This window comes from Lampris incognitus, chromosome 3 (assembly GCF_029633865.1).
Source record: "Lampris incognitus isolate fLamInc1 chromosome 3, fLamInc1.hap2, whole genome shotgun sequence".
Lineage (NCBI taxonomy): Eukaryota > Metazoa > Chordata > Actinopteri > Lampriformes > Lampridae > Lampris > Lampris incognitus.
Window position 1 is genome coordinate 50,969,936 of NC_079213.1, and position 7,932 is coordinate 50,977,867.

The 7,932-nt window shown below is 50.5% G+C and overlaps 1 long non-coding RNA gene across 1 annotated transcript; it reads left to right on the forward strand.

Moving 5' to 3' along the window:
* Positions 1-6,866: 6,866 nt before the first annotated feature.
* LOC130109212 (uncharacterized) lies at positions 6,867-7,383 on the forward strand. Its single transcript, XR_008809981.1, has 3 exons — positions 6,867-6,981; positions 7,141-7,172; positions 7,319-7,383. It is a non-coding gene; the product is annotated as an uncharacterized LOC130109212 (long non-coding RNA).
* Positions 7,384-7,932: the final 549 nt, after the last annotated feature.

Below are 7,932 nucleotides of genomic sequence, written 5' to 3' on the forward strand. Positions count from 1 at the left end.
AAGTTATTATTCAAACTCAAACTGATTCCCTTAAACTAAAAACTGTAAATATTCAAATTATTTACCTCTAAAGATTCTTTCTTTGCCATCAACTCTTTCTTCAGGCCTTCAATCATTTGGTCTGCTGCCTCTTTTGGAGTAGAGGTTGCCTTTTTGCTCTTTTGCTGTCAAAATGACAATTTAAAGTATATCAGGGATGTGCAGTAAAATTGATTCTAATTAAGTAATGTGTCGCTTCTGCATGTTTTTTTCCCCTGCTAGATTTACTTAGAGAGCTGGCACGGAATCCTCAGCATACTGAGGATAACCATGTTATTACCTGTTTTGTTGGTCTTTCATCCTCCTCTCCCACATCCTTTGTCCACCTGCTGTTTGGCTTGGTCTTCCTCTCAAGTGTTTGGTTCCAGATGTCTACACCTTTCATGAATTCCTCCCTCTTCTGGCAAAGGTCACTGTAGTTGTGTATGTGAAAAAGTTTTGTGCACACTGAGCAAATTAAAATGCCAATTGGGTCCTCAGGCTATGATTTCAGACCTCTCTCTAACAGACAGCTTGTTAGTTTGTCTATTTAAGTCTGTAGATTTCTTATGCTGAGATTTAGTTCTGATAGACTCACGGTTATCCGTCACTCTATCAGAACTAAATCTTAGCATGAGAAGCTCTAAAAGACATACTGTGTATGAAATTGATTAAATCCATTAACATAAATCAAAGTGGCAACGTTAAGCTAGCATGGAGCACCAAGCACTATTTGACTAGACTAAATTAGTAGCTGCCACGTTAGCTGGTTAGCTAGTAAATGTGATCTTGCTAGCATAACGAATTCGAAAAAAAAGGAAATTTTAGGGGCTCGTAAACTCCGTAACATTAGTAGGCTAAGTACTATAAGCAGTCAGTTGCTATCAAACTTAAATTACTCACCACTGAGCATTAAAACTTACAGGAAAAAAGGGTGGACTGTGGTGATACACAAATGAGGGTAGTTTCACCAGGGGCTGCTGCTCCTTTAACGCAGACATTCGGAGTGCTGACGTAGGCACTGCTTAGAGTTTCCCAACCATGTTGGCAGCAGCCTAGCGGTTGGTTAGCTGGTTGCCAGAAGAGATTGTGCTGTATCGGTGTTTTGTGTGGCGAGTAAACGGGATTGACTCGACTCGACCTCTCCGTCTCCTCATTCCTGCACTCCCCCATTGGTGACCCCGCACGTTGACAACGAACATGTCGACCCAAAGCGATGACGACACCGCTCCGGCTCCGAGTGATGCTAACGGTACGGCTCATGTTAGCGCTAGCATCTCAGCAGCGACGGTGAAATAGCCCGAGTTTGGGCAGCACCGTCCCCGGCCATGGTTTCAGCACATTGAAGCCCAGTTCGAGCTGGGAGGAATAACGCGGGACGTTACGAGGTATTTCCATGTGGTGGCGGCGTTGGATGCCCAGACGACGGCCCGAGCTATGGGGCTACTGGAAGCGCCCCGGCTGTGGGAAAATACGGCGCACTCAAGGCCTTCCTTTTGCAGCTCTTCCAGCTGTCGGAGATGGAGAAGGCGGATCGCCTGTTGTCACTCAACGGACTTCACTCAAACCTTCTGAGCTGCTGGAGAAGATGTTGGCCGTTTTGGGCTTGGCGGACCCCTCCTTCATTTTCACCCATATTCTTCTCCGGCAGCTCCCAGCGCATGTGCGCACAGCGCTAGCCAGCTCCCCCCTCTCCTCCACCAAACACTACCGCGCTCTCGGTGCGGAAGCGGATAGGATTTTCCTCGCCAACCGGCAGCAGTTCGTTCATGTGATACTCCCCACCCAGACCTCGCCCCCGCCTCTGGAGGACGCAGCGGGCACCGTGGCTGCGGTGGCTGCCCGCCGCCAGCGTGACCGCGGGCTGTGTTATTACCACAACAGGTTTGGTGCCAGGGCCAAGCGGTGTCGCCCGCCATGCAGCTTCAGCGTCCAGGGAAACGCCAGGGCCGGCCGGCGAGAACAGCAGGCTGTTATTTATCAAGGACGCCTTATCTGGCCGGCGGCTGCCGGTCGATTCGGGTGCCCAGCGTAGCATCCCGCCTGCATCGGCCGCGGACACCATGGCCCCCGGATGGATGCCGCGAACGGCACGCCCATACGTACCTACTTCCTGTGCGCCTTCAGGCTGCTGGTGGATGTTACGAACTGTCGCTTGATCGATGCTGTACATACCCGTGCACACCGGAAGGTGCAGGGACGCTCGGCCTGTCAAACATGCTCGCCGCCGGAGACACGTATCAACGACTGCTCGCAGAGTTCCCCGACCTCACCACACCTACGTTCTCGTCAGCGGTGGCCAAGCACGGCGTGGAGCACCATATTGCCACCGACGGCCCCCGGTCTACGTACGTGCTCGGCGCCTCAACTCTGCTAAGCTCGCGATCGCCAGGGAGGAGTTTGCCACCATGGAACGCCTCGGCATTGTGCGCCGCTCGGACAGCCCGTGGGCCTCCCCCCTGCACATGGTTTCTAAGGCTGACGACGGTTGGCGTCCCTGCGGCGATTTTCGTCGCCTGAACAACGCCACAACCCCTGACCGGTACCCCGTCCCGCACATACAGGATTTCTCCGCCCACCTGGCGGGTGATTTGGTGCGGGGATACCACCAGGTACCGGTCCACCCTCGGGACGTGCCCAAGACAGCGGTCATCACGCCATTTGGACTCTTCGAGTTCCTGCGGATGCCCTTCGGTCTCAAGGGGGCAGCGCAGACGTTCCAGCAGCTGATGGACTCTGTGCTACGGTATATGCCGTTCTTGTTTGTTTACTTGGATGACATTCTCGTGGCCAGCACATCAGCGGAGGAGAACCTGACGCAGCTCCGGCAGTTGTTCGAGCGGCTCAGTGCGCATGGACTCATAGTCAACCCAGCCAAGTGCCAGTTTGGCCTGTCGTCCATCGACTTCCTCGGCCATCGCATCTCCCCGCAAGGAGCCGTTCCGCTTCCTGCCAGAGTGGACGCCGTCGCCAGTTTTCCACGCCCCCGCACTGTGAAGTCCCTGCAGGAGTTCTTGGGCATGGTGAATTTTTATAATAGGTTTATTCCCCACGCAGCTCACAGCATGCGGCCCTTGTACGAGGCCCTGCGGGGCAAGGAAGCCAAGGGCGACGTAGACTGGTCCCCGGGGATGGACGTAGCTTTCGACGACGCCAAGGCTGCACTGGCCAATGCCACTTTGCTGACGCACCCGTCCCCCACTACCCCGATTGCCCTCACGACCGACGCCTCTGACTTTGCGGTCGGGGCGGTGTGCGAGCAGCGGGTGGGCGGCGCCTGGCAGCCCCTTGCCTTCTTTAGCAAACAGCTTAAGGACAACGAGCGGAATTACAGCGCCTTCGACCGGGAGCTCCTGGGTCTCTTCCTCGCCTCCCGACACTTCAGGTTCCTGTTGGAAGGCCACCATTTCACTGCCTTCGTCGACCACAAGCCGCTGACTTTTGCCATGGCCAAGACCTCCGAGCCATGGTCTAGGCGCCAACAGCGTCAGATCTCTGCCATCTCGGAGTTTACCACGGACATCCGGCACGTGGCTGGCAAGGACAACTTGGTCGCTGACTGCCTCTCCCGGGCTGTGGCAGGGTCCGTTCACATGGGACTCGATTACGCTGCCATGGTGCCCACCTTCTGGCGGCGCCGTGTTTTTGACGTTATCCATGGCCTTTCCCACCCGGATGTGAAGGCGTCCACTAAGCTGGTGGGGGCCAAGCTCGTCTGGCCCGGCCTCAGGAAGGACGTCAAGGCCTGGGCTGACTCCTGCGTGGCGTGCCAGCGTTCCAAAGTACACCGTCATACCAAAGCCCCCTTGGCGCCATTCCTGGTGCCCGAGAGGCGTTTTGACCATATGAATGTGGACCTGGTGGGCCCCCTGCCCCCCTCCCATGGGTTCACTCACCTTCTCACCATGGTGGACAGGACCACCAGGTGGCTTAAGCTGTTCCCCTGTCATCGACCACGTCTACTGAGGTGGCCCGGGCGTTCATCGGGTCCTGGGTGGCCCGTTTTGGCACGCCGGCTGACCTCACCTCTGACAGGGGCCCGCAGTTCACGTCAGAGCTCTGGACTGCAGTCGCGGGGGTACTGGGGGTGAAGCTCCACCGCACCACAGCATAAAATCCGCAGGGCAACGGACTTTGTGAGCGGTTTCATCAGTCTATGAAGGCTGCTCTTTGTGCCAGCCTCACGGACAGCAACTGGGTTGATCGCCTCCCGTGGGTCATGCTCGGCCTACGCTCTGCCCCCAAGGAAGACCTCCAGTCCTCGTCTGCCGAGCTGGTTTACGGCCAGCCGCTGCGTGTCCCGGGTGAGTTTCTCCCGGACGCTGTGGCCCGCTGGTCAGCAGCTTCTCATCAGGCTGTGGCCCGGGACAGTGCCAACGCTTTCGCTCCGATCCCTACATATCACCACTGCCTCCCTCAGTCCTACGTCCCCAAGGATCTGCTGTCGGCCAGGTATGTCTTCATCCGCCACGACAGCCACCGTACTCCGCTGCAGCCCCCCTACGACGGGCCGTTCCGCGTCCTGGAAGCAGGGCCTAAGAACTTTGTGGTGGACATGGGGGGCAAGCCGGAGCAGGTCTCGGTGGACCGTCTCAAGCCTGCCCATTTGGACCTTGGTGGGCCGGTCGAACTGGCCCTGCCCTCGCGGCGTGGACGCCCCCCTTCCCAGGCCCCTGGCCCAGCCTCGGCCCCTGCCAGGGCTCCGGCTCTGTCCCCTGCCCCTGACCCCGCCCCCATACCCATTAAGCGCAGCCGTTTTGGCCGCCTGGTCGAGATGCGTCTGGCTGCAGACAAAATGGCGGACCTCCACAAGAGGCACCTCCGCAGTTGACAGGAAAATACGTGACCTCCGCTGTTGACATGAAACCGGACGTTGGTCTTCGTGTTGTTTTTAAGATTGCAATCCGCCATAAAACGGAAAGAAGTAGAAGATACTGCGACAGCTGTAAGAAGATACTTTAAAAGTTTAGTTTTCTTTTCTAAGGTTTTATTCAATGTTGTCTATCAAACTTAATGTATCGAAGAATCCAGCGAGCGTGGGTATAACTGTTACCGATATGGAGAAAATACATTCGAAATGTCAAGTGGCTCTAAGCATTTAGGCAACGTTAGCTAGCGATGTTTCGTTGCGTAGTTGTTGCAGGCCATGTAGCTAGCTAAGCACTTATTAAAATATTCGTGTAAATGAATTAGTTTAATTGAGTTTAAAATGGATACTGTTTGAGGGTCGACGGATTACCCTTCAAAGTTGATTCCAACTGAAACGACATGCAAGCTCTGTTCAGGCAATCCCAAATTGGAGGAAATCTCGCACATCATAGACGAAGCCAGAATAGTTGGCGTGAATGGTGTAATCCAAAGCAATTTAAATGCATCCTTTAGTTTAGTTTATTTAGTTTATAAAAGGACAGTGTGCATGTACATTAATCGTTTGATTAACCATATACAGCTGATTTAATGTCCTAATTTATATCCTTATGTCCATTACAGACATCTCTACTTACAATAGAAGGTGTACTGAATGCCACATGATCTACCGTTATCAGGAATGGACAGATGGTCTGCTTAATTTCAATGACCATGTCATTCTGACACTGCAGCTTTGCCTTTACCTAAGGCACAATCTTCAGGTGTGTAAAACGGTGTTAATGACAGACAACACAAGGCGTTGTGACCTTCATTTATTCCATATTGACCCAGAAAGATTTCATCAATTGGAAATTGTTTAACTAACTATTGTCGTAAGATTTTCCAAATTCTCTGTAGCCCCGTTTCTGCTAGTACTGTGGTTTCTGCGGCACTAATCAAAGTTAAATTGGCAGCCTATTCCACATCTGCAATTTATTTGCCCATTTTTAAAATGAATACATTACCAGGTACAGTGATTGCAGGGAATGATGTTACTAGTTACAGTAGTACTGTGTTTTCAGCATATTCATACCTTCCATTTCAAACCTTTTCCTGTCTTTTTTTTTTTTTTACCATAGAATCATGTGTCACTGTCTAGAGTCATCAGCTCTCTGGAGGCTTTGTGTGAAGAACGGTTTCCAGCCACCAACTTAATTTTTCAAGCATACTGCCACTTTGAGGCACTTTGCAACAGAGAATACACATACTCATGTGTAAACTGTGGGTTCTACCCCCCTGTGGTGGTTATGGACCTCCACAGAAAAGCAGTGTTCAACTTTGAGGGTAAGTTTTTCCTAAAAGTGCTATTTAGGTAAATCGCTTTTTAACTACCGTTTGTAGGTGCCACATAAACTACAATGTACTTACTACTCATCCTCAAAGGATATTTTGTGTCTTATGTTGTATTTGGTGATTGCAGTTAGTGAGCTGAAACAACCGAGTGATGACTTCCAAGGTGAACACAACATAGAGGCATTTTGGGAATCCGTCCATCTACACATGATAAGCAGAGGATTTTTTGATGGTGAGTGTTGTGAGGCCAGGTCAGGTTGCTCTCCACATGGTGCCGAAGGTGGGTCAGCAGTCCAGTGGAGCGCCGATGGGAGATCGGGGCGGGCACCACAGTGTATATAGTTTGTCAAAAGAGTAAGATACACCAGGTCCCATCGGATGTGACTGCGTCTCCCCGGAATGAACTGTATTAGATATTTCAATATTTTTGAAATTATGTTTTTGATGCAGACACTTCACAGAATCCATTTGTTTTCCAACCGGCATATGACAATTGGGCACCATGGATTGGGAGGGAGACGAGGAAAAGCAGCAAAGTACTCAACATGGAGTATGAAAAGGTCCCATTGCAGACATCGAAGTAGACATCGAACTAGAATAGGGTCTAATTGGCTTTTCAGATTTTGTGTTTTCACCTTTTCAAGGCATGGCAAGGTTTTTGCCCACTGGACAGAGCAGTCCAAAGCTCTACTGAGAGGTGACCTGTCTCCTGTCTTCAGGCTCCCAAGACTCCGGAAACGGACGTTTTCGGAAGTCGTCCAGGTCAGATTGAAATTCAATTTAACTACCGGTATAATCAGAACCATTAATAACTAATACATTCAGGTGCTTCAAACACTTTATTAACTAATGTTGAAAGTGCATTGTTAAATAAATATATTTTTCAGTCGTCATCTGTCTTGTTGCTCTCTTACATTACAGGAACATAACAAGGGCTTAGAACCAGAAGGGGGGTAAGTGACATTTGACAAACTTTACAGGACAGCCACAACAAAAAATGACCATATATTGTCATTGCGTGTTGTGTTTTTACGATATTTGATGAATTACTCTGGGTTGGTTTAGAATTCACAAGTTGTCCTTTGCCACACATCCCTAGAGGTTCCTTTACATTACTTGATGACCACTACAGCAAAGATGGCAAAACGTGCAAGAGAAGCCCGCAGGTCTGCCCATGAAAGATTGGTGGACTTCATCACGAAGCTGAAGGGGTCGGACAAACGGCTACTGGTATGATACCAATAATAATAATGCTTATACATAAAAACATTTCTAATAGCAAAAAAGATGATCAAAGCCTGATCTTCTGCAGGGCACTCATGGTCTTTGTTTCTATAGGAAATAATCACAGGTGAAGGCGGCTCCAAGTGGCTGGCGAATTTCAGGTCTGCGAAACCAGACAGGGTCTTCACCTACCTGGAAGAAGACCAAATTGATGAAGTTTTTAAGCACATCAACTTGGTCCTCAAAGGAGCCACAAAATGTGCACCTTATGTCCCAACAACAGAGTTCCAGAGTCAGCTTCGTGTTGGGATGTGCTGATGCCTGAGGTGAGGTTTAACTCAACCATCTAATCTTAGTTACATTGATTTCAATAATTGTCTGTTTATCCAGTCTTCAAAGTCTGTATTATAACTGTTAAAAGGGCGTTCCACGATTTAGTGAATGGGTTACGCTCGCCCCATCACTAATTTGTATTGTGTTGTAAATATG